The following is a 24,794-nucleotide window of genomic DNA, read 5'->3' on the forward strand; positions in this document are numbered from 1 at the left end:
ACACCAACATAAAGCGATATGGAGATGCCTATTAAGAGGTACAATTTCTAGGAGAAAGGAAGAAACTAGGGCTGAATGAGTCAGTGCCTTATGTTGGGGAGAACACTGGACTTTAGGAATCAGTAGAACTAAGTTCTAGTTCACGCCTGTTTGGCTACCTTGGGGAAATTATTTGGCTACTCAGGATCTCAGTTTTTCCCTTGTATAAACTGAGTCTCATCCAAAAGATCTCTGGAATTCATTTACAGTTATAACCATAAGTTCATATGAGCTTGGGAATATCTATGGAATTGTGTATTTTTCACACTTATGAATAATGGAATGAGTATAGTTAAAACAACTTTCTTACAGCAATTGGGTCAAGAGGTTGTAAGAAAGCTATATATGTTGCATGAGTGATACTGTCTGCAGCTGGGAATAGCTGCTATTGAATCCCCCCCCCCAACTGTTTCTTTTCGAAAAGAGTATGTAATTAGTATTAAGCTCTAAAGATTTTTTTAAGAAGTCTTCCCTTACAGCCCAGACTTTCTTGAAACTCATTCTGTAGTCTAGGCTGGCCTTGAACCTAGGATCTTCTTGCTTTTGCCTCCCAAGAACGGAGATTACAGCTGTGTACCACTATGCCTGACTCTAAAGACTTCTTGATAGCATAGCTAGGTGCGATCATAAAGAAGGACACATCTAATTAGATATTTGTCGATGTCCAGAGCCTTCACAGCCTTCCTCCCAGCTGCAAATGTGCTTCTTTGAAACCCGCATGGGTTTGGCTATGCATGAGAAGATTCTGGAGGCTGAAACTCTTGATTGATAATCACATAAAGAGTTGGTTCGAAGGACTTTACATAAGGGGCTTTGTGCGATTTAAATTACTATTTAAGTAGCACCCTGTGTACGGACTCCTCTATACAGCTTGAAATCTGGCCAAACTAAGCATCAGAGTCTTGGTGGGAAACATTAATGGAAGGGAGATCCCTGAAGGACAGTTTGCTGGCTAAAAATGGGGAAGGGATAAAGGAAGCCCTGGGCATCCAGCCCAGCAGCAAATCTCCCCTAGGCCTGCTTCTCTTCCTCTGCTGCAGTTGCTTGGTTCTTTCAACGCAGGAGAGCAGATTAAAGGGCTCCGTTGCTTTCCTGGGGTTTCATGATTTTTGTTGACTGTTCCCTTCCTGTGATCACATGATTCTCTACTCCCTTGTGGTTCCCTGTTGTTCTGTTTAAAATTTTCAGTCGCTGCCACATGACAGTGCTGCCACCTTGCAGCAAAGGTCGGAATGGATCTGAAGTCTCACTTCTCACCCTGTGTCATTGAAGAGGAAAATCTCATTTTTCCCAAAGCAATCTCATGCATGGCTAAAGATGAAATTGCAATTTTCGTTTATAAATTCTGGGAGACGTTTTCTTTTCTTTTCCTGTGTGTGTGTGTGTGTGTGTGTGTGTGTGTGTGTGTGTACTAAGAACTGAACCTACTCATGGATGCCCTGAAGTCAAATTGAATTCTGAAATATGCACTCTGTGAAGCAGAGACACAAAACTAAAATTAAGACAAAATATCTAGTGGTAGAGATGCTGTGTCCAGCTGTGACCTCTGAAAGAGTAGGGAAAAGGGAAGGAACAGTCAGAGTTGGTCTGGAAGAGGAACCCTTGACTAGAAGCCAGGAGGCCTTTTAAGGTTCTAGTTGAGGCCCCGTCATTGATTGAATTGTTTCAAGGAAGTTCCTTAACCTCTTTGGACCTTCATTAGTTCAGTCCCTCTACCATGTGGATTCTGGGAATTGAACTGAGGTTGCCAGGCTCAGCAGTAAGCACCTTGATCTGATGAGCCATCTTACCAGTCTTACTAATCAATTTATGTTTTGAGACACGGTCAAACTCGAACTTGTGACAGTCTTGCCTCAGTCTCCCCAGTGCTAGGATTATAGGGAAAACCTACCATGCCCAGTTTAGGAATAACTATTCTCTAATTATCTAATTCTTATCACCACAAATGAGTTTTGGGGTTTTTTTTGTTTATTTTTTGTTTGTTTTTCATTTTTCGAGACAAGGTTTCTCTGTGTAGCCCTGGCTGTCCTGGAACTTGATCTGGAGATCAGGTTGGCCTTAAATTCACAGAGCTCGGCCTGCCTCTGCTTCCTGAATGCTGGGATTAAAGGCATGCGCCACCACTGCCTGGTGAGTTTTGCCTGTTTTAAAAAGAATTTCTTATTAAAAATTTTAGGTTGTTCATGAAGTGTACCCTTTTGCCCAAACAGCTTTACTTTCAAATGTTCATTGCAATGAGTTGTCGGTGTGGTTAAAGCCTCTGGCTTCTGCTGTACCATCGATACTGATACTGGACCCTCACGGAGACTCCTCTGGTATCCTGCTGTTGCCCTGAGTCATAGAGGGCCTTCCCCTTCACTTGTTCCAGCAACTCATAGATTTAAAAAACAATTCTTTTGGGGGGAGGTGCAAGGGTGGAGGGCTGATATGTAAGGACTTGGAAGTGAGTGGGATTGGGGTACATGGTGTGAAATTCCCAAGAATCGATAAATAATTGATAAAAATTTTAGACTGGAAAAAAATTTAGACTGGAATGAAAAGCAATGGGAACCTTTGTGGCAACCTTCATATATATGAATCATTATACTTTGTTCTCATTCATTCAGATTTTTGCCTCTTTTTATTTATTTATTTATTTATTTATTTATTTATTTATTTATTTATTTATTTATTTATTTTTGAGAGAAGGTCTTGCTATGTAGTCCTGACTAGCTTGCAACTTGGTATACAGACAAGGCTCACAGAGGTCTGCTTGCCTCTGTGTCCTGGAATTAAAGGGATATGTCATCACTCTGGCCTTGTCAAGACAAGGTTTCTCTGTGTAGCCCTGGCTATCCTGGAACTCGCTATGTAGACCAGATTGGCCTCAAACTCACAGAGATCTGACTGCCTCTGCCTCCCAAGTGCTGGGATTAAAGGTGTGTGCCCTCCCCTGCCCCCCGCTGCCTTGTCTTTTAAAATTAGAAACCTATATATTCTTTTTTGTTTGTTTGTTTGTTCATTTATTTTGAGATAGTATCTCTCTACACAGCCCTGACTATCCTGGAACTCAGAGAGATCTGCTTGTTTCTGCCTCCGGAGTGCTGGGATTAAAGGCAAGGCATGCATCACTACTCCCAGCTCTGTTTTATTTTTTGCTCAGTACTAATTTTAAAATTGATTCACAATGTTTCATGTAGCAAGTTTTTGTTTGTACTTAGTGATTTACAATACCCCATTTTATGAATGTAGCACAATTTAATACTCTACTGTTGTAATATTCTTGGAACTTATTTGAAGGTTTCCCAGGGTATAAATATAAAGGTTGAAGCTAGGTTAGGGGATATATAAGTTATATTCAGCTTGACTATTTATAGTAAATTTAAAGATTTATTTATTTTATGTATATGAGTGCTTTATCTGCATGTGTGACTTTATGCCAGAAGAGGGCATCAGATTCCACTAGAGATAGTTGTGAGCTACCATGTGGCTGCTGGGAATTGAACTCAGGACTTCTGGAAGAGCAGCCAGTACTCTTAACCTCTGAGCCATCTCTCCAGTCCCATAAATTATTTTGTAAGAAGATTTTTTAATAATAATTCCATTTGTAACATATACTTGTTCTATATTCTTTAAAATTTTTTATTATATTTATTCATTTTATATGTAAGTGTTTTGCTTGCATGTATGTATATATACCACGTGCATGCTTGGTGCCCTCAGAGGTCAGAGGAGAGCATCAGATCTCCTGGAACTGGAGTTATGGATCATGATGAGACACCACGTGGGTGTCAGGAATCAAACCTGGGTCCTCTGCAAGAGCAACAAGTACTCTAAACCATTGAGCCAGCTCCCTGTTCCATATTCTTGACAGAGGGGCCAAAGAACTGTTCCAGTATGACATGAAATGAGCCTGAGCAGACCCAGGTGTATCCCTTTGGTTGGTCTCAAAACCCAAGATCATGGACATTTGCTCTCTCTCTGCAAGCAAGGGTAAAATGCTGCTTGGTTCTTGCATATACTCTGCTATCCTGAATTAATAACATAGAATTTAATACCATAGAACTCCTGAAGCAAGTGGTCATCCATAGGAATGTTTTCTAAGTACTCATAGAAAATGAGTGAAGGGGACATACAGAGAAAAGAGCAAGTCATATTTTCTATGTGACTTCTTTGTTTCCAGCTCTGTATTAGAGGCTTTACATTTTGATTATATTTCATCCACAATATCACCATATAGAGTTAATTGTATAGTCAAGGAAATAGACACAGAAAAGGAGCCACTTGCTCACAGTCTAATTAGTGACAAAGCTAATTAGTGACAGGTTTGGGATTTAGGCCTGGTCTCTGATTAAACAGCTCCAGTTGGGTGGGCTTTTGTGTTTGTTTGTTTGTTTTGTTTTTTTAAATAGTGTAGAGCACAAAAGAAGCTTCCCTTATCTTTGCTTTAGATTACCAAGAATCAGTTCTTCTCAGTTTGTATTGACTCCTATTCAAAAGATAATGGGCATTTCATTCATTGATTTAAGCTACATTTCCTTTCCATTGTCATCATCCTTTGTTTTCATTAAGCAAATCAGTTGTATCGGAACAGGAGGTCCACTGGTGAACGGGATTTGTTCGATAGCTTTCTACCTGTATGTCTAGGTTATTTATCAGAAGTGCTTTTCTCGTTAAAGATGGAAGCAGTGAAAGCTGGTTTAATATCTAATAAAGGGAGACAGGTGTGGCTGTCACAAGCCTGAAGGGAGAAGCAGGAAGAATTTGGGCTAGCTCAGGCTGTGAGTCTCAAAAGAAAAAGAAAATAGGAATGAAAGGATAAGAAGAAGTTGACTAGTGGATCAGTGTTCCTTAATAGTAAGGACTGCAAATATTATGTTATTTTTAGTATTTATTGTGCTTCGTGTATAACAGCAGCAGTGGGGAAGTGGAGGGTATTTTGCGGAAGACAAATGCTTAAACATGCAGCAGGAAAAACTCAAGTCTGATATGACGTAATGGAGATACTGAAAAAACTTAAACAGAGGTTAATGACAGGGGAAGGAAATAATTAGCTAGGAAGTCTTTCATGGCTGTAGGAGAATGAGGTGTGTAGGTTGTAAAGCAGAGCAACACAAGGTCAGAATCCCAGGACTAAGCAACAAGTAAATAAATTATCCTGTTTTTTTGCCTTTAAGTAAAAAGGTCTTTAACATTTCTCCAGATGTTTAGTTTTGTGGTATAGGTGTATATGCACATATATGTATACACACTATAACACACACACACACACACACACACACACACACATCTGTGTGTAGGTCTCATGGAAGAAGAAACTAAGGTGTGGGATTTCCTAAAATGTAGCTAGAGACTAGAAGTGTTTGGGATTAGATCATAAGAGGGAGGGGGAGCTGAAAGTACACTGTGAAAACCCTGGTGTCCATGTGAAAATATCGTGGGCAGTCTCCAGTATAAACACTGTTTTTCATTATGCAATGTAATCTTGCCTTTCGACACCAGGACCAGTCTTATAAAGAGGCCTCCGTGAGGAGATTTTCTGACCTTATGGTGTGAGGTTCCGTAAGGCTCTTAACTCTGGACAAACCTGAATGGTTGACCAGAGCAAAGGGACTGGTGTTCAGATAAGGCCTTTGTGCCTTTTATCTTACAACCGGAGCCACAGCTTTTTGGCAAGGGGCTGGCTCTCTTGAATTCTGATCATCAATAGAGCTGCTAAGTAACTTACTGGAGGCTTTGCCTCCCAAAGGCAAGGTGAAGACTGATAAGCAGAGATCAGGAGCACAGTGGCCTCTCAGGTACAGTGCTAATCTTTCTTTTCTTTTTTCTTTTTCTTTTTGGTTTTTTGAGACAAGGTTTCTTTGTATAGTCTTGGCTGTCCTGGAACTCAGTCTGTAGACCAGGCTGGCCTTGAACTCACAGATCTACCTGCCTCTGCCTTCTGAGTGCTAGGATTAAAGGCTTATGCCACCATTGCCCAGTGCTAATCTTTATTTCAATCAATGAAACACTAACTAATATCTATCCCTGGCCTTACTCTCAGAGTTACAAAGAGGGGTGCTGAACTGTAGGATGCTGTATTCAACATGCACACAAAATTACAGCGGAATTTAAACACTGTATCTTGTGCTGGTAACCATATTGCTGCTAGAATAACAGGAAAAAGATGAGTGGAAGCTAGAGAGGAGCTAGTGTCTAAGAGAAGATGAGACTTTCAAGGACTAAAAAGATTCAGAAAAACAAGAGGAATGATAAGTCTGACAGCATAAGGAAAGGTATGAAAACAATTCTGGAGGGGCTGGAGAGATGGCTCAGTGGTTAAGAGCACTGGCTGCTCTTCCAGAGGACCAGGTTCAATTCCCAGCACCCACATGGCAGCTCACAACTGTCTGTAACTCCAGTTCAGGGGACCCAACATCCATAGCAAAACACCAATTCATGTAAAAATAATAAAAATTAAGAACAATTATGGGAAATTCTAGAAGCCAGTTCAGACTATGAATATTGGGGGTCACTGGGAAGAGGCATCTTGATTTTGTTTTATTTTGTTTTATTCAGGGTTTCACTATGTAGCCCTGGCTGACCTAGAACCCTTTATGTAGACTAGCTTGCCTTCAGACTTGTGGTGATCCTCCTGCTACTGCCTTCTGAGTGCGGGGATTACCGGTTTGTGTCACCACACCCAGCTAACATCTGGGTATTTTACCTCCCAGCCTCCATTTCTATAAGGCACTTTCTTTCCTCCCCCTCCCTTTTGTGGTATTGGCATTGAACCTAGGTCCACAGGTATGCTAGGCAGATGCTCGACCACTGCGCTCCAACTCCAGGACTATAAAGATACTCTTTCCTTCTCTAATTCAAGTCTGACCTGAAGATTGCTATCTTAGAAATACAGATGTTGGAGACATTGCTATTCAACAAGATACTCTGGCAGCAAACAGGGACAATAATGCTAAATACTAAACTTGTGTTGTCAAACTTCAATGTGGACAATGACTAGGTTTCCTTTTTAAAAAGAGTCTACGTTTTCCCTTTTAAAAATTACATATACATACATAGATACATAAATATGTGTGTGTGTGTGTGTGTGTGTGTGTGTGTGTGTGTGTGTGTGTGTGTGTGTGTATAAATTGGGAGGCAATTAGTGGGAATCTGTTCTCATTTTCCATCTTGTAGGTTCCAGGATTGAACTCAGGTCATCAGGCTTAGTGGCAAATGTCTTATCCATTGAGTCATCTTGCCAGCCCCCTTTCCTCTTTTCTTTAAAAATTTATTGTATATATTGATTGCATATATTCATATATACAAGTATATGTTGTATAAGAGAATCTCCATTTTTTTTTTTTGGTGTGGGGGTGTATACATGTGGGTATGAGCATGACTTGGTGCTGATGTGGGGTCAGATAACTTGTAGGAGGCTGTTCTAATTCTGTTTTCCAACATGTGGGACCTGGGGATCAAACTTAGGTCATCGTGATCAGTGCCAAATACCGTCACAGGTTGAGCCATCTTGCAGCCAGCCGCAGGAAGCTACATTTTAAACAAGCACTCCAGTGTTCCTATTACAGGTGGCCAGTGCAGCATACCTTGAGAAATACTGCTCTTATCTAACGCAGAAATGACTGCCAAATGGAACTACATGGAAAATGTTAATATACTATTTAGATAAATATGGGCTTATCTGCTTTTGAGAACTTATCATCTCTCACCTATGCCCTTTACAGATTTTCATGACTGTCATCTAAGGAATGAGATATAGGTACTGTTTAAGAGTGCTAGTTTTGTCTTCCCAAATAGATTGTAATCACTGTAAAGACAAGGATCTCAGGGAAAGAGATCAATGAAGGGAGCTGGGATGCTTAGGATCAATTCCTCTTACCTCTAGACAACTTCATTTGTGTGTGTGTGTGTTCCGAGACAGAGGTTTCTCTGTGTAGCCTTGGCTGTCTTGAAACTTGCTTTCTAGACCAGGCTGGCCTCGAACTCATAGAGATCTGCTTCCCTCGTGATGGGATTAAAGGTGTGTGCTACCACTGCCCAGCTCCCCCCTCATTTTTTAAACTTGCATTTATTTATGCTGAATTTATTCCTGTGTTATAAGTTTTTGTCTCTTCAAGTTTCTTCTGTGCACCCTCCTCTTCTGGCTTTGGGGCAGTGTGTCCCTTTCAGTGACTATCATCTCGATGTCGCAGAGGAGCACATATATGGGCTAATTCAGCCATGAGCTCTGTCTTCACATCTTATGTGCTTTGTTCACCTGGATATGTTCAATGACTAGAGAACCTACATCTCAACCCCTCAGTTCATACTCTCTGCATTTTTAAGCATGACACAAAAATCCAGCACTTTTTTGGAGCTACAGACCCTGTATCCTGAGCCACTGTTTAGCTTGGCCAACCTGACTCCACCATTATACTGCTAGAAGGGAACACACTGCTTCTTTAAAGTGCCGTCTTTTAGACACTTGGTGGCTTTTTGAATATGCATAGCCTTGATGGCCTGGGGAGTTTCGCTTTCTTAAAGTGAACATGAGGATTTGAACCTCTTGATTTGCATGATTTTGTAGGGTTTTCTGGGTCAAGAAAGTAGTGAACCATTTTCACAGGTCACCTCAGGCTACTTACAGGAAGATCTGACTTCCTGTAAGATCTGTAAAATTTTTTTTTTTTTTTTTTTTTTTTTTTGCCGGGCGGTGGTGGCGCACGCCATTAATCCCAGCACTCGGGAGGCAGAGCCAGGCGGATCTCTGTGAGTTCGAGGCCAGCCTGGGCTACCAAGTGAGTCCCAGGAAAGGCACAAAGCTACACAGAGAAACCCTGTCTCAAAAAACCAAAAAAAAAAAAAAAAATTTTTTTTAATTGTATGAGTGTTTTTCCTGGATGTTTGTTGTGTACCATATGTGTGTCTAGGGCCTGAGGAAGCCAAAAGAGGGTGTCAGATTCCCTGCAACTATAGTTACAGACTGTGAGACACCCACATGGGTACTAGGAATTGAACCCAGGTCCTCTGGAAGAGTGGTCAGTGCTGCTGAGCCATCTCTCCAGCCACTACACGACTTTCTTGAAAAAATTTGGAGACCTTGTGTTATGTCTTTTAGGGTGGTTATAACAAAAATACCACATCACAGAAACAATATAGAATTTTTCACATTTTTGGAGGCTAAAAGTCCATGATTAAAATGTTGGCAGTGTTGGTTTTTTTTCTGAAAAATTTCTCTTAGGCTTGTCAATCATTGTCTTCTCTCTGTCTTCAAAGGATCTTCTCTGGATCTTAATATTCATTTGTTTAATGGCACCAGTCTTATTTTACTGGGGTCTACCCTAAATGATCTTGTTCTAACTTAGTAAGGTCCTTAAAGACCCTACCTCCAACCCCCTACACACACCTTGAGGTACTGTAGATTAGGACTTCAGCATTGGATTTGGGGGATATAATTCAGCCCAGAAAAAGACCTCTAGTTTCAGCTTCTAAAATGTGTACTCACTTCCTTCTCTTCTACCTGTTAGTCTTGTATGGTATGTTTTCTCCACCCTTTGGCTTTCTTCTCCACCTCTTCCAGACATGCGGCTTGTGTGGCAAGGATTCGTGGAGACCAGCTCTAAAAAGCCTAGGGTAGGATAGGCAGGTCTTGGCATGCCTCACACAGCACAGCACACAGGACCAGTTCTGGTTCCAGGAGTCACTGTCTTAGAGAAATAGCCCTTTGCCAGTTCTTGTCTGTGTCCTAGCTTTTGGTAACAGGTTCTTTGGAAGTGGTCTTGGGCTGTCCTTATTCTTGATTTTCTTCCCTGTAGCCTTTTGCTATTTTGTGTTTTTCTTCAGTCTCCTAAGGCCCAATTCTCCTGCCTCTGCCTAAGTGCACTCTTTCTTAGAGCTCTTTCATTAGGCCTTTCCTTGAGTAGTTCATTAAAAATTTTTTTTTGACATTTTGTGTGTGTGTGTGTGTGTGTGTGTGTGTGTGTGTGTGTGTATGCCCCAGTGTACTTGTGAACTTTGTTCGGTTTTCTTCTTCAACCATGTGGGTTCTAAGGATAATACTTAGATCCTCAGGCTGGATGGTAAACACCTGTACCTGCTAAACCATGTCACTGGCCGGACTCCCCGAAAGCTGGACTATTTGAATACCTCACTTGAGAATGGACCCCAGGGTCTTGCACGTGTGAGGCGAATGGTTACATCCCACAGTCCTGAAGTTTAGAGGGTAAATCCATTATTGCAGTATCCCTAAAGCTGACAAACAGCAACACCATTAAGAATCCTAGAGAAAGAGACTGTACCATATAAAAGGTAAAAGAACAAGAGGCAACTCCAAGGTTTTTAAAATTTCTTTCCTTGGTCACTTCTTCATGCCAGCTTCAGAGAGTACTACTATGAAAAGGCAAAGCTTCCCAGATCATTCTTAGTAAGTCGAACATCTTGTTAAACCAGACAGTCTTGCTCAATTATCTTTTTTTTTTTTAAAGCTCTGAGTTTCTTTGTTCAGCTGAAATTTATCCCAATGACACAGTTACTGTTAAAATATAGGTCACTGTTTTGTAAAATTCACTAATTCTCCAATTTGTTTCCAATCCTTATTACTTCAAAAGTGAGTGGATAAATTCTTGAAGAAGCTGCCACCTAATGGTAATGAGGGATCCCATTGTTCCTGTTGACCAATCTTAATATCTGCCTGTCTTAGCTTCCATCCAAGAATTTGTTTCCTGGGGTGTGGCTTTCTACCCTTTTCACTTTTTGCCCTCTGGCATTGAAATACTTTTGGCCATGGTGTTCTCTGCACCTTTCCCGGCCTTCATCACAGGTTCGTGTAAGGACTGGGAAAAGAACTCTGGGTACTCCTCTGAATTTTTGCAGTAGGTTAGAACTCACATGGCTCTCCTCTCGTTGTTACTGCACCTATGCCCAATGGCTGCGTTGTGTTGGGAATTCTCCCAGTCACCATTAATCGACAATACACACTGCCCTGACAGTCTTGCCGTGAAGTGGCAGACTAATTTGTTGGCTTCACCTCAGTAGGCTTGGAGCAACCCCAGTACAGGATGGAAGGCAACCTAAGAAGTCAGGATTCACTGGCACTTAACTGTTGAAGGCAGGCATGAGACTGCTGTCCTTTTTACCCGGTCTTGCCCACCAAACTTTCTTTACTAACACTTCTCTTCAGTACTCCAGGATCCATCATCAACAGCTCCTTTGAGGTAGGCTGGGGAGCTAAGCAAAGGGGCTGGTGATGGATTAGTTGCATTGGTTAGCCTGCACTAATCTGACGGCAGTGGGTGGGCACGATACCGACCTTGTTAGTGTCAGCATTAGCAATGCTACGGTCCATCCAGGCAGGGCCCCTACATTGCCTACCGCACCACACCACTGGGTTCTGGGTTCCCTTCCCGCGCTACTCGCCGCAGGTTCTGGCTGCGAGCTTCGAGCTGAACCATTTCATCCACTCCGCCGGGAGGTGGAGCCGTTGGGCTGGCCCCAAACCCTCCCAGGCAGAAGGGACAACCACCGCGTCCGGGACCCGCCCGCCCTCGCACCGCTCGGCCCCGAATGGCAGAGCCGCGCTCGGACCATCGGCATCGCCTCACGTCGCCCCGCCCCGCGCCGCGCGCCCATTGGCTGACGCCGGCCCGAGCCCGCGCCTCGCCCCCTCCCCCTGGCGCCCGGACCGCGCGGCTGCCCGGAGCGGGGTCGGAGGTGAACGGCCTGGAGTAACCCCGGACGCGCGCGTACCTCATGGGGCTGGGTGACTGAGGTGGGCGGCCGGCCGGGGGCGGGCCGGGGGCGGGGCGGGCCGCCGAAGCCCCGCCCTCCTCGGCCCCGGTGCCCAGCCGGCCTGCCGAGCGCCTGTCAGCCATCGCGGAGCCGCCCGCGTCGCCTCCTGTCCAGCACGCCTCGGCGCAGGGGCTCCGCGACCGCCGGTCGGTGCGTGCCGCCAGCCTGAGGTGAGGGAAGGGCCGCAGCCCAACCCGGAGCGGCCCGGGCCGGGGCCGGGCAGCCGGCAGGGGGCGGCCTCACAGCCTCCGCCCGCCCGCCCGCCCGCTCGCACGCGGTGGGGCTCCATCCCATGCAGCCCCCGGGCCGGGCAGCCGGGCAGCCGGGTCCTCCCCTCAGCACCACGGCCTCCAGGTCCCCTCCCCCGAGCTCCGTGTGGAGGGCTCTGGGGTCCCGGGCTTGCGGGCCGAAACCCCGGAACCTGGGAGGAGTGCCGCCCAGGGCCCTTAGGGAGGACCCGGTGTGTCTGCCCGGTGCTTGCTGCCACTCGCCGGGGCTGAATCTTTGCGTCCGACCCTGGGCTCCGAGAGGAGACGAGCACGTGGGAGGCGGGTGCTGAGGGCTGGGTCTGGTTGCATGGAAAGTCTTGTTCCTCTCTTGCCCAGAGAGGTGTGGGGCGCAGAGGCGCGGGCTGCTGTGGCTCTCACTGCGCCTTTGTATCGCGGGGAGAGCCCAGGCCAGGCGGGCTGTCCCTCTGCCAGTTCCTGCTCGCAGCATTTAAGGGTTTCTATGAGAGACGGAAGTAGGAAAAGCGTACTCGCCAGTTCTTAACTCTCCTTTGGCGTTAGTCTTGATCGTTTAGGGCAGCTCTTGAAAATAGGACCCAAGAACGTGATGGGAAGCTAAAGATTTCAGAGGAAAATGTGCGTGGAGATTCTGCCCACGTCTGGGCCGGTATTATTTTGGATTTGAGTATCCGGCAAGTGGACACTTCCAATCAGATTTAAAGATCAGGGGCTTCATGTAGGCCTTGTGGGTTTTTATAAAAGCATACAGGAGTAGAACTGCTCAGGGGAAATAATTTTAGATGGTTTTGTTGGGAGATTTAAGACAAATCAAAGGACTCTAGGATTTCCTGATTCCACGTCTACATAAAGTGTTTCAGAAACTTCCCAATGTGCAGAATAAATCCAATGACCTGGCCTTCACTCTCAGAAGTTGATTTCTTTTGACTTTTCTGTTTCTTTTTCCCCTCTCATCATACAATTCAGGCTGAGAAGTATGCTTTCTTTGGTTACATAGTTTCCTCTCTCTTAGGGGATAGGAATACCCTAATTTGTTGCTTCATGAATGGGGATGCCCTTGACATCTATCTGTCTTGAGGATTTCTGTGCTCACTTGACAAGCACTTGTTGGGAAAGCATTGTGTTGTTTAAAACTAGGATCGCTTTTAGCATAGTAGATAGTAGATGCCTGCTTGCTGCAAAGTAGCAAGTCTCTTCCTACTTCTTTGGCTTCCGTTTCTTTATTTCTAAGTACTACTTAAGCCTTAACAGGAATATAGATGCGACCCCATTAATAATTAACAAAACCTGTGGGTTTGTGAAAGCCGTCAACAGTAAAATACTAATTTCCAAAGCTGCCTGTGTTTATTATTGTTGTAGAGGTTTTGCTTATGTTTTACCAAAGTAGAATAGAAATACGTCAAAGGTAAGATTAAATTGTTTTTAAGATGGGAGGAAAAGTTGGGAAATACTGGGCCTTTTACTTAATGAATTTATACATCAGACCATAACTAGGTAATATCCAAGAAGTGTCATTGTGAAAGCTAGCCTTGGAGAACTCTAAAGTGCTGTGAACAGGTTCAGGTGTAGAGCACTTTTCAGCTAGTGAGTAGGAAAATTTTTACCTGTCCCACAGACTGGTTTAACTGGTCTGAAGCTAGTGTTTTATTTTTATTTGGAGGGTCTCCATGTGTTCAGCCTTGAATTTGGAGTCTTCCTTCCTCAGTGTCCCAAGTACTAGGCATGTGCCACCATACTTTGCTCTGTGTTTTTCTTTTCTCTCTCTCTCTCTCTCTCTCTCTCTCTCTCTCTCTCTCTCTCTCTCTCTCTCTCCCCTCTTCTCTTCCCTTTTCCCCTTGCTCTCTTCTCTCCTCTCTCTGCTCTTTTTCCCTCCCTCTCTCCCCTTAGGTAGGATTTCTTTGTGTAGTGTGTAGCCCTGGCTGTCCTGGAATTTTGTAGACCCGTCTGACCTCAAACACAGATCTGCCTGCCTCTGCCTCCCAAGTGCTGGGATTAAAGGCCACACTCGGCTTTTCCTTTATTTTTTTCTTCTTCCTTGTTTTGGATCTGCTTATTTTTCTGTGTGTTTGTGTGTGTATACGTGTGGTCAGGAAGGTGCTGAGGTCCGTGTGTGGAGGTGGGAGGACAACCGTCATGCGTGGGTCTTCAGGTTTGAATTCAGGTTGTCAGACTCCACAAGTGCTTTTACCCACAGAGTCATCTTCCCTACCCTTTTAAAAAAACAACCCCAAAACCTGGATCTATTCATATTTTGTGGGGAGCATAAACATGTCATGTGGAGATCATAAGACAGTCTGAAATCTGTTTTCACCTTCTGTGTCTTGTGAGCCTTGGGGATTGAACTCGGATCATCACCTCAACAACAACCCCCTTTACCAGCTGAGCTACCTCCAGGGATTACAGGTGTGCACCACCATACTTTTTTATTTTTTACATTTATTGTGCGTGTGCATGTGTGCTCGCATTTATATGTGGTCAGAAGACAATTTACGAGAGTTGGTTCTCTTCTACCATGTGGGCTCCTGGCAAGTACCTTTATGTGCCGAGCGGTCTCCTTGGTCTTCTCACCTTTGTTTGTTTGTTTGTTTTGAGATAGGGTTTCTCTGTGTAGCTTTGGAGCCTGTCCTGGAACCAGGCTGGCCTCGAACTCAAAGAGATTTGTCTGGCTCTGCCTCCCGAGTGCTGGGATTAAAGGCGTGCACTACCAACACCTGGCCCTTCTCACCTTTTTTATGCAGTGTTGGGGACTGAACTCAGGCCTTTGTGGATTCTAAGCAGGCACTTCACCAGCTCAACATCCTCAGCCCCACTGCGCCTTTCTTTAAAACTAAGGCATTTCCAACCTACAGCCCCCAGGTCACATGAGTCCCAGGGTATCTATGAATAGGACCAAGATATTTGTAGATGACATCATTTTGAAATATTAAAAAATTAGGTATTCTTTTTTTTAAATTTGTTTTTGTTTTTGTCATTTCTAGGCTGGCCAATACCTTAATTATTGGATGAGGAAACAAAAATAAATAATCGTATAATAATACACTTAAATTTAATGTTTCTACTTAGGAGATATTGGCTATTCTTTTAGCACTTCAGAAAAAAAGTTATTTCATCATTATCTAACTTTAAAAAAAAATTACTTGTATGTGCATATGGACCAGAGGGAGCAAAATCGGGTCAGAAGACAGTTTTGGGGAGTTAGTTTTTTCATTCCCATCTTGTCACCAAAGACTGCACTCAAGTGGCCAGGCGTGCTCTCGAAGCGTGCCTGCTAGCTGAGCCTTCTCACGACCATTAGCATGTTCCTAAAGATTAGTAACTGTAGAAGCTATACATCAAGCATCTTTCTATACATTTAAATCAATAGGCTTATGAAGAAGTGAATAAACATTGAAGCCTCATTGGCTGGAAAGAAAATTCTTAATCACTGTTGAAGACGGCCCTTTGAAGGTAGTCCTCATCGGTCATCCACTTTAACAGATTCCTGTTTAAGTAGTTTATTCCTGTTTGTTTGTTTTTTAATTTCTGAAACTTCAGTGAGAATTCTCAGTTTTACTTGAATGTAATGGTTAATTTGACATGATTTAAATAAAAAAAAAACTTGGTCGTAGTTTTACAAGAATGTTGCACTTACATGAAGAGTGCATCTGATCTGGCATAAGCTCTTACAAGGTTAGCCAGTTAATCTTCATTAAGTGTGTCCTAATGATTGAGTTCTCTTACCAATTTGTTATTCAAGTTGCCATTACGCCATCTGGTTTGGGGATGTTTAAGGAGACAGGTGAGAGGTAGTTTCACAATTAGGGATTTTGTTGGGTGTGGTGGCCCTTGTCCATAATCTCAGAACTCAGGAGGCAGAAACGGGAGGACTTCCGTGAGTTTGAGGCCAGTGTGGTGTATATAGCAGGTTCCAGGTGAGCCAAGGACTACATAAGAAGTAGTAAGAAAGCTTTCTCAGAAAGAGTAAAAAATGAAACCCAAAAGGGATGTTAATCACTGTACCTAAAGGTTGATGGCCTCAATTGATGCCAGAAGACAACTTCATTCCATCCTTTCAGCATTCTGTTCTGACTCTTCATTACATGAGGAACTGCAAAAATAGTCACTGTTCTATAACTCTGGGTTTTGAAGTCACGTGGCCGTATATCCAAGTTATGAAGAGGTCATCTTATAACTAGCCTGTATAAATAATTTTTTTTGACATGATAACAAAAGTTTGAAATTTTTGAATGAACTTGTTAAGTTTGAAAATAGACCTAGCCAGGTAGTGGTGGCACATGCATTTAATCCCAACACTTGGGAGGCAGAGACAGAGGATCTGAGTTCAAGGCCAGTGTGGTCTACAGAGCGCATTCCAAAAGGAAAAAAAAAGTCAATTCCATAGTAAAACATACAGTACTAATATGTGAATAATATTTTCGTTGTCTAAATGCTTAAGATAAGGGGTCATAGCATCTTGGGTTAACAAGAAAGCTGGCTACTAAGCTTATTTTAAAATCTTCAGTTAATAATGCATATATAAGTTAATTTCAAAAAGTACAAAAGAGTAAAGCAGTATTTACCCTCCTGTCTTTTGTTTTACAGCCACCTTGTTACCCACACCAATAGTAAACAGTGTTTTTAATTTCTTTTTCTCCCCCTCCCTTTTTTTTTTCTGAGACAGAGTTTCTCTATGTAGCTCACTCTGTAGATCATGCTAGCCTTGAACTCACAAAGATATGCCTGCCTCTGGCTTCTGAGTGCTAGTATTAAAGGTGGGCAGTCCCCTCTCCCCTTTAATTTCTTACTAGTTATGAAATATTTTACTGATTTGTCCTTTGTGACATCTTACAAGCTGGTCTAGTATTCACTTTGTAGGTCAGGTTGACCTTCAGTTCGACAATCCTCTTGGCTCTTGTGTTGGGATTAGAGGCTCCTGGTACTTCACCCAGGTTGTTTGCTTGTTTTCAGACATAGTTTACACAGTTTACTGATGGGCTTCAACTCACATCGGGGCCATTACAGCCAAGGCTGACTGTGACGTCTGCTCCTTCTGCCTCTTCCTCCAAGTAGTGAGGTTACAGGTTTGTGCTTCCAAGCCTAGTTAGATAATTTACATCTAATGTTATAAATTATAATTTTTTTTTTTTAGATTTATTTATTATGTATACAGTGTTCTGCCTACATGCCAGAAGAGGGCACCAGATCTCATTACAGATGGTTGTAAGCCACCATGTGGTTGCTGGGAATTGAACTCAGGACCTCTGGAAGAGCAGTCAGTGCTTTTAACCTCTGAGCCATCTCTCCAGCCCCAAATTATAAATTTTTGTTTGTTTGCTTTAGATAAAGTTTCTTTCTTTCTTTCTTTCTTTTTTTTTTTTTTTTTCTTTTTGTTTTTCGAGACAGGGTTTCTCTGTGTAGTTTTGCGCCTTTCCTGGAACTCACTTTGTAGACCAGGCTTGCCTCGAACTCACAGAGATCCGCCTGGTTCTGCCTCCCAAGTGCTGGGATTAAAGGCGTGCGCCACCACCGCCCGGCTAGATAAAGTTTCTTTATGTAGCTTTGGCTGGCCTAGAACTCAGAGTTCCATCTGCCTCTGCCTTCCAAGTGATGGGATTAAAGTTGTGTAAATGTTACGAATCTCTAAATGTCCAGAAATTTATTATTGTACAGAAATTTATTATCGTTGGGGTCTGGGGTCACCAAGTCCTGGTATTAGAGGTATAGGTCACACCTTACCTGGCAACTGCTTATCGCCCTCCCTCCCTTATATTGAATCCAGGGCATCACACACCCTAGACCTGTTCTCTGCCACATTCCTAACCCCTTGCCTATAGTTTAAAAAGTTACATGGTCTACAGAGTTGATTAAAATCCTAAGCATTTTAGGATTCTACTTCAGTTTCTCTTGGTAGATATATTTGTGGTATGTGTTTTTGTGTGTGAGTAACATACTTGTCTTGTTGCAACTGTTAAACATTGCTTATTGATATCTTACGATAGATATTGAAGATTTGGCTCTCAATCTACTCCTTATCCTCACTATTCATCTTTATCTTTCCTATATCCACCAGCTGACCACCCAGATGAGTTACTTTATAGCCTTATTTTTAATCAGGAAGTTTATATTATGAATGTGTAAATGTTATATAGGATTTAGTTGTATCCTCTGATTTCTTTCCTGTACAACTTTTTCTTTTGAGGTAATAATGGTCTTTATTTCTGTTGTTAGCTTTCTGTGAGTTATCATATATTAACTAGACCAGTTTTCTAAATCTCTCAGGTCACTGATATGAGCCAGATAGTCCATTAATTTTCATCTATAAAATCTCTGTCAGACTTCTCAGGCTGGCTCCAGCCTAAATTGTTTGCCTCTTGCAAACACTTAATGGCCATCCTGGACTCCTTCCTCCTCATCACCCTGGGGATTCTCTTTACCATCTCTTCTGCTGCTGGAGAATTCATCTCCCGCATCTTCCACACTCTTGGTTTGTTCCCTCATTTGGGTGGAGAATATTCTTTAGTGTCATCATGAGAGTGAACACATGGGGTGTATATATTTTTTCACTTTTTACTTCAAGGTTTTTAGCTTACAAATGGTAGTTCGATGGACACCAATGTTCCCTTGGCTCAGATTCATCCATTTTTAACATTTTGACACATTTGCTTTGCTGCTCTCTGTTGTGTGTTTTTTCTGAGTTGTTTCAAACTAAGCCGGAAAACCCATAAATAGTTCTGCTTATTTCTTCTAAGAGTTAGGACATTTTTCTGTTTTAATTAATTATTATACCCCCTCTCCCATTTAACATGGTTGTAAAAATTGTAATTCATACTCTCATTTAAGATTTCTTACTCATCTTAGTAATAGCTGTGTGTGTGTGTGTGTGTTTTTATTTGTTTGTGACAGTGTCTCACGGTGAAGCCCTGGCTGTCCTGAAACTTACTTTGTAGACCAAGTTGGCATCAGACTCACGGAAATGCTTGCCTACCTCTGCCTCCTGAGTGCTGGCATTAAAGGTGTGCATCACCATGCCGGGGCTTTTTAAAATTATTCTTCTCAGGAAAGAGGGGGATCTGTGATTGGTATGTAAAATGAATAAAAACATTTCTTAATAAAATTATTATTCTCTCATATATGACACCCTGACTGCAGGCCTCCCAGGGACATAAACCAAACACAGAATAACAAGCTACAATAAGACCAGGCAGCCGGGCAGTGGTGGTGCACGCCTTTAATCCCAGCACTCGGGAGGCAGAGCCAGGTGGATCTCTGTGAGTTTGAGGCCAGCCTGGGCTACCAAGTGAGTTCCAGGAAAGGCACAAAGCTACACAGAGAAACCCTGTCTCGAAAAACCAAAACCAAACCAAAACAACAACAACAAAAGACCAGGCACATACCATCACATCAAGGCTGGACAGGCAACCCAGAAGGAGGAAAAGGATCCCATAAGCCAGTGAAAGAGTCAGAGACAGCCCTCTCCCACTTTTAGGGATACCACAAGAACACCAAGCTACCAGCCATAACAAAATATGCAGAGGACTGAGGTCATCCCTTACAGGCTCCCTGATCTCTGTGAGTCCCCATAAGTCCCCATCATTTGGTTCTGTGGATCCGTGTTCATGTGTTATCCCTGACCCCTCTACATTTGGGCTTTTTTAAAAAGTAAGATAGGGTCTGTCTATTCTTAGGCTTTGAACTCATTGTAGTTCAGGGAAGGGCTTAAATTTAAACTTGTTTTGCCTCAGCCTTCTGAGTAGCAGAGATGAAAAGTCTGCCACAGCTGGCCCAGCAGCATTCTGATCCTTTTTTAAAAATCTTTTTGAGATGGAGTTTCTCTGTGTAGCCTTGGCTGCCCTGGAACTTACATTGTAGACCAGAACTCTCAGAGACCCGCCTGCCTCTGCCTCCTGAGTGCCCACTATGTCTGGTTTTGATTCTTGATTATTTGTATGAAGACACAATTTTCCCTCTTTGGAAGCTTATCAATTCCTCCTCCTCCTCCTCCTCCTCCTCCTCCTCCTCCTCCTCCTCCTCTCCCCCCCCCCTCCAGTTTTTTCAAGACAGGATTTCTCGGTGTAGCCCTGGCTGTTCTTGAACTCACTCTGTAGACCAGACTGGCCTCTGCCTCTGAATGCTGAGATTAAAGGCCACCACTGCCTGGTTTGCCAAATCTTTTCTTGTATTCACTTTCTTTGGGATCTGTTTTTCTTTTTTTGTGATAGGCGTTTGGTGGACCCTTTTTTTTTTTTTTAATCTGGGGATTGAACCCAGGGCTTCAGGGAAACCAGACAAGGGCTCCACCATGGAGCTACACACACACACACACACACACACACACACACACACACACACCTCATTAGTGGACATTCTTAATCCCACAGTCATGCCCTGTCCTACTGGGAAATTTCTATTGAATTGTTACATTAATTATATACATACTTTTGCCCTTGATTTTGTTCTTTTGGGAGCTGTTTTTTATATATGGTGGGCCTTTTTAGTAGGCTCTTTAACTTTCTTTTGTTTCTTATTGTTTATCTCTTTAACTTTTACTGATTTAAAATACATTTCCTTAGTTGTATCTTTTTTTTTTTTTTTTTTTTTTTTTTGGTTTTTCGAGACAGGGTTTCTCTGTGTAGTTTTGCGCCTTTCCTGGAACTCACTTGGTAGCCCAGGCTGGCCTCAAACTCACAGAGATCCATCTGGCTCTGCCTCCCTAGTGCTGGGATTAAAGGCATGCGCCACCACTGCCTGGCCAGTTGTATCTTTTATAGTAAGCTTTTTTGTTATTGCTGTGATTATATTTTTAATTTCAAATTTAAAAAATATTTACGTATTTTGTCAGGGGTGATGTGATCCTGACATCACTGTTTTTAAGTTTTAAGAATTATTTCTGGGCCAATGAGCTGGCTCAGTGGATAAGGGCACCTGCTGGCCAAGCCCCAGAACCTTAATTTCAACCCCAGGACCCAAGTGGTGGAAGGAAGAACTTGACTCCCACAGGTTGTCTAATCTCCACATGTACTTGTGCATGGGCACACACAAATGAACAAATGTAATAAATAATAAGATAATTATTTCTTAATGTTAACTGAAATAGAAGAATCACTTACTTGAGCCCACAAAACTGAGATCAGCCTGGGTAACAGTGAGATATTACATAAAAAACAGTAAAAAATTATTTTTAGGTTTCTTTTCCCTTTGTTTATTTGTTTTAATGTTTATTTATTTATTATACATACAGTGTTCTGCCTGTATGTATGCCTGCAGGCCAGAAGATGGCTCCAGATCTCATTACACGTGGTTGTGAACCACTAGGTGGTTGCGGGGAATTGAACTTAGGACCTCTGGAAGAGCAGCCAGCCAGTGCTCTTAACCACTGAGCCATCTCTCCAACCCCATGTTTGTTTTTCTGAGATAGAGTTTTCATGTGTAGCCCTGCCTGGCCTGGAACTCGATAAGTAGACCAGGCTGGCCTAGAACTTACTGTGATCCTTCTGGTATCACAGGCATGTGCCACCATGCCCTGTATATTTCTTGTTTTAAAATATTTCTTTAAAAAATATATGGGCTGGAGAGATGGCTCAGAGGTTAAGAGCACCGACTGCTCTTCCAGAGGTCCTGAGTTCAATTCCCTGCACCCACATGGGGGCTCACAACCATCTGTAATGAGATCTGGCACCCTCTTCTGTATACATAATAAATAAATAAATCTAAATGTATATATATATATATATATATATATACACCACCTGATGGTGGTGGTATATGCCTTTAATCCCAGCACTTGAGAGGCAGAGGCAGGCGGATCGCTGTGAGTTTGAGGCCAGCCTGGTCTACAGAGTGAGTTCCAGGACAGCCAGGGCAACACAGAGAAAATCCTGTCTTGAAAAAACAAAACCAAAAAAAAAAAAAAAAAAAAGAAAGAAAAGAAAAAATATGTTTACACCATTTGTGTTTTGCCTATGTAATATTTTCTCTTAGATCTTTTAGGATAACAATGATAGTTCTTTAGATGTCAGACTTTTTAAGATAGTAATTGTAATATTTGCATGAAAATAGTCTACAGAGAGCTCCTGCACAGCTTTCACTAAGATTTACTCAGCAGGAACAGCTCACATGGTCCCATACCTTCATCAGACCTAAGAAGCTAACATTGGATATGGGGGTGTACTCACTGGCAGGACACTTGCCCAGCATTTGGGGGCCCTAGGTTGTTCAGTCCCAACACACACACACACACACACACACACACACACACACACACACACACACACAAGAAACAGAAGAACTTACCATTCCTAGAGTATTGTTTGTTGCAGACATTTTCCAGAGTTTACCCCTCCCACCCTCATATTGTCTTCTTGTCAGGTAACTAGATCATGACACTGCATTGCATTTGGTGGTCGTGTACTTTAACTTCTGATCTGTGTAGGTTTTTTGCTTTTCCGAATGACTTTCAAGTTCCGAAGACTGGTCAGTATTTATATTATAGACTCTTCCTCAATTCAGATTTGTCTAGTATTTTCTCAGGGTTAGACTAGGGTTATGTGACTGGGGATGGGAGGGCTAACAGAAATGGAATTGAGCCCTTCTACCTTATTCTTCCTTCCCTATAGTTCTATTTTGTTTTTCATAATCTTTGGTCACTTTTTTTTTTTTTTACAAGTAGTTATTTGTTCTTGATTCTTTCATTTGGGTACTTTCTCAGACATCTGGTAATAACTTAATTACCTGCTTATATTTAATAAGGTGGATTGAAGAGGTTATTAGAGCTTGTGACAATGTGAGTGGGCCCTACTGACTGTTAGCTGCATCGCAGGATGATCTGGGTGAGAAACTAGGTACCTCAGTGTTAGTAGTGTAAGGTCCCTGCTAGTAATTGTCTAACACCCCAGCCCACCCCAATTCTTCAGATTCTGCAAAACATCTTGTGAGGTCTTAATATGTTTACCAGCTTCAGTTCGGTAAGAGTACCTTTTTACTCTTGTTGGTATCCCCCAGTCTAGAAACTGTTTACCCTTTCTGGAGAATTAGCCTTTTGTCAGACTGGTAACTAGTTGCAGGGAAATCAAATAATCTGGAGATTCTGAGACAGACTCTCAACCAGTCCTTCTTTCTTTATTTAGTTCTTTCGTGTGCACAGGTGAAATGTTTTGAAATTCTGTTAGGATTTTGGTTTAGTGGGTTTATTTAGTTACTTAGTACTTTCTTGCTTTTCAAGAAAATATCTGGGTATCTATAGCCACTTAACTAACAACTAAATTCAGTAATTTCTTTATGTATTTATTTATTTAGTGTGTTAGTGTTTGTGTGTGTGTGAGCACATGTGTGGTAATAAACTTTCAGGAGTCCTTGTACTACGTGGGTCCCAGGGATCAAACTCAGGTCTTCAGGCTTGTTGGCAAGTACATTGTACTAAGCTATCTAGTTAGCTTCCTACCAACAGCTAAATCTTGTTTTTTTCTTTCCAAACATTAATTTATTGGTAGAGTGTGTGTGTGTGCAAGCCATAGCATGCCTGTGGAGGTCAGAGGACAACTTGCTATGTGGGTTCTGGGATTGAACTCAGATTGCCAGACTTGGTACAAGTGCTTTTACTTGCTGAGCCATCCCTTTTATGTTTTAGAAAAGGTCTCGTGTAGCCCAGGCTGGTCGGGAATGGACCATTCTTCTACCTCAGCCTTCCAGACACTAGTATTATCAACTGAATTTAAGATTAAGATATTAATTAAGATAAAATTAAGGGTAGGGCGAATATTATCAAAACATGTTGTATGAAACTCTCAAATGAACCAATTTAAAAAAAACCCTGGGAGGGTGGAGAGATGGCTCAGAGGTTAAGAGCATTGGCTGCTCTTCCAGAGGACTTCAGTTTAGTTCCAGGCAACCACATGGTAGCTCACAACCATCTATAATGAGATCTGATACTCTCTTCTGGCATGCAGGCATACATGCAGGCAGAACATTGCATACGTAATCAATAAATCTTTAAAAATAAAAAATCTGGGGCTGGAGAAATGGCTCAGTGATTAAGAGCATGGCTGCTCTTTCAGAGGACCCTGGTTCTATTTCTAGCACCCATGTGATGGCTCATAACCTTCTTGCAACTCCAGTTACAAGGAATCCAATGCCCTTTTCTGGCCTCCATGGGTACCAGGCATGCAAGCAGTGTATGTATATGCAGGCAAAACACCCACATACATAAAATAAAAATAAAGGTAATTCAGATACTTGGAACCCCTCCAACTGCAGATCTGATTTAGTAGATTTGGAGTGGAATTTCACATGGGTATTTTAGAAGTTTTTTATTTTTTATTTCTTTTTGTGTTTTGTTTTGTTTCTTTTTGTTTTTCCTTTCTTTCTTTCTTTCTTTCTTTCTTTCTTTCTTTCTTTCTTTCTTTCTTTCTTTTTTTTTTTTTTTTTTGCAACAGGGTTCAGGGTTTCCTATAACCCAGACTGGGCCTAGATCTTTATGTATTGCCAAGGGTAACTGAAGTTCTGATCCTCCTTCCAATACCTTTCAAATGCTAGGATTGCAGGCATAGGCCAGAGGTCTGACTGCACACAGGTAGTTTTGAAAGCTTCTAGATGTTTCTTTTTTTTTTTTTTTTTTTTTTTTTTTTTTGGTTTTTCGAGACAGGGTTTCTCTGTGTAGCTTTGCGCCTTTCCTGGGACTCACTTGGTAGCCCAGGCTGGCCTCGAACTCACAGAGATCCGCCTGGCTCTGCCTCCCAAGTGCTGGGATTAAAGGCGTGCGCCACCACCGCCCGGCCTAGATGTTTCTTATAC

At 42.5% G+C, this 24,794-nt stretch overlaps 1 protein-coding gene and 1 pseudogene across 7 annotated transcripts in view; one reads left to right on the forward strand and one right to left on the reverse strand.

The window, feature by feature from the left end:
• The window catches only part of Acaca (acetyl-CoA carboxylase alpha), a 270,501-nt gene that overhangs the window by 40,916 nt on the left and 204,791 nt on the right, over positions 1-24,794 (forward strand). Inside the window, exon 1 of one of the 7 annotated variants that reach the window (XM_059271387.1) lies at positions 5,580-5,816. The exons of 5 other annotated variants lie outside the window; for them this stretch is intronic. The gene's annotated coding sequence lies outside the window, so the exon portion shown is untranslated. Of the gene's footprint in view, positions 1-5,579; positions 5,817-11,885; positions 11,955-24,794 lie in introns of those variants that run through there. One more of the 7 variants, XM_059271388.1, reaches the window with a different exon arrangement.
• On the reverse strand, positions 7,928-8,615 carry LOC131917518 (large ribosomal subunit protein uL22-like; annotated as a pseudogene).

Source organism: Peromyscus eremicus, chromosome 8a, assembly GCF_949786415.1.
Source record: "Peromyscus eremicus chromosome 8a, PerEre_H2_v1, whole genome shotgun sequence".
Taxonomy (NCBI): domain Eukaryota; kingdom Metazoa; phylum Chordata; class Mammalia; order Rodentia; family Cricetidae; genus Peromyscus; species Peromyscus eremicus.